The sequence below is a fragment of the Sorex araneus genome, chromosome 10 (genome assembly GCF_027595985.1).
Source record: "Sorex araneus isolate mSorAra2 chromosome 10, mSorAra2.pri, whole genome shotgun sequence".
Taxonomy (NCBI): domain Eukaryota; kingdom Metazoa; phylum Chordata; class Mammalia; order Eulipotyphla; family Soricidae; genus Sorex; species Sorex araneus.
Genome location: NC_073311.1, coordinates 2,095,854 through 2,098,125, shown reverse-complemented (window position 1 = coordinate 2,098,125; position 2,272 = coordinate 2,095,854). Strand labels below are relative to the sequence as shown.

General features: G+C 41.2%; 1 non-coding gene across 1 annotated transcript; it reads left to right on the top strand.

The window, feature by feature from the left end:
• Positions 1 to 647: 647 nt before the first annotated feature.
• Positions 648 to 753, top strand: LOC129399186 (U6 spliceosomal RNA). The gene has a single exon (XR_008626973.1). It is a non-coding gene; the product is annotated as a U6 spliceosomal RNA (small nuclear RNA).
• Positions 754 to 2,272: the final 1,519 nt, after the last annotated feature.

Here is a 2,272-nt window from a genome sequence, read left to right as displayed (position 1 = left end):
AGAGTCCTAGAAGGTGGCTGGAGCGATAGTGCAGAGGGCAGGAAACCTGATTTGCACATGGCTGATATGGGTTCCATCCCCAGTGCCCCATCTGGTCCCGAGACCCACTAGAGTGAGGCCTGAGTGCAGAGCCAGGAGTAAGCCCTGAGTATCTGGTGTGGTCTAAACCCAGAGCAAAAACCCAGATCAAGCCAAGCAAAATAAAATTAAAGAAAATGAGAAGAAGGAATATTAACTAGGCTGGAATTATGGAAGTAGAGGAGCTTAGCAGAGAAATTCATGAAGAGAAGTTCACACATTGCCAGCCATGGTGCCCCCTGCACCCCACTCTCTCAGCCCCTTGGGTGCCCTGGGGCCCCGTGGCCTTGGATTCTGGCTATAGGATCGTAGTCCTGGCTCTGGTTACAGAAGCAGTTGTTTCCTGCTTATGGAGAAAAGAGTGTCATCCTCTATTTTTAAAGTTAATTAAACTTAAAACAACTAGATATGATTTATACTTTACTGGTGATCTTTTAATTTTTACTAAATTTATACTAGCATGCAAAAATAACTTATTGTACTCATTAAATGTTTCTTTTTAGAAGCTTAAAAAAAAGATTTCATTAACTCCCTTACCCTGACTTTGTAGTTCCTAAATTAGAAGTACTGTGCTCCCTTCGGTAGCACATACATCAAAATTGGAATGATATTGAGAAGATTAGCAAGGCCTTGAGCAAGGATGATATGCAAATTCGTGAAGCATTTTGTATTTTTGACCCAAGAGGAAGATCAATAAGGAAGGCCCCTCATGCCCTCATGTGCCCCCAGCTTGCCTCTTCCCAGGCCCTGCAGCCTCAAATAAAGTTCCCCTTTGATTGACTGGAGCAGAAAAAAACTTATAAGGTCTATTTTATGGGTATGTTGTAGTGTCATTGTAAACAATACAAATAAGATTCAGTGTACTCCGTGTTCCACTCAGAATTCAGAGTATAAGATAGTGTGGAGGTAGATGTGGAGGTCTCGTCCTGTTCAGCAGGGAGAACCCTTCATGGGGCTGAGAAGGGGACGCAGCCGAATGAACAGAGGCAGAGCCCGGAGGAGGGAGAAAAGGCGTTTATTCTATGGCAGTTACAGTATTTATACCTCCCTGCTGGGAGGAGGTGGTATAGTATGCATGCCGGGGACCCTCAATAGAAATGCAGGGTGTGGCATGGGCGTTAGCTAGTGATAAACAAATGGTTATAGGATAAGATCAGTAAGGTAAAATGGCTCCCTACAAGATAGAAAACGGGAGGGGTATTCGGGGAGTCATTGATGATGCAATGAATGAAGGCTCTAATTCTCAGGAATTGAAAGAACTGAGAATTGCAAATGTATTTTCTAAAAGGATAATATTTGAGCACAGTTTTAAAGAAAGAGTATCTCTAGGAATTGGTAGGCATATTAACTACTTCCAACATAATTTTTCTTGACAATTAACTATTTTAAAGGATTTTTATACCCCCACCCCCTTTTGTTGATTACTTTTAAATTTTATGTTGCACAGAGCATGAAAAAGCTCTCCTGTGGCTTAATCTTATTTTCTTTTTTGCTTTTTGGGTCATACCCAGTGATACACAGGGGTTACTCCTGGCTCTACACTCAGGAATTACTCCTGGCAGTGCTGGGGGACCAAATGGGATGCTGGGAATCCCAGCAAACGCCCTACCCACTGTGCTATCATTCCAGCCCCTTAATCTTATTTTCTACAAAATAAAAATGGGAACATCTCTTCAGTTACTACAGGAAGAATGATTAGAATTCCTCTTTGTGATCGTTTTCCTGCACAGGGCTTTCACCGACTCACTGTGATCATATATAACTTTGTATCTCTCTTGCTTGAAGGTATGTCACAAAAATAATTTTAATTAATCTGTCATGTAATAAACAAGTAAAAGCTGAAGGCATAAGACTATTGCATGTGCAAGCCCAAGGACCAGATGGTTTCACAGCTGAGTTTTTCTCCAATTAAAAAAAAATCACAATATTATCTAAACGATTCCAGAGCATAGATGAAAACTGTAGGGTATTAACACGTGGGAAACGGAGCATCCCCCAAACAGGCAGGGGTCAGTGTCACTCATGAAAACCATGAATAATAAGAATTCATCGAGGCAGCCCAGCAAGGTTATATACATTATGCTAAGGAGCATTTATATTAAGACTGCGAGTGTAAGTTAGCATCAAATGATGCATTGATATCATTTATTTATGAATAAATTCGAGAAGAAAAATCAGGGGGCTGGAGCGATAG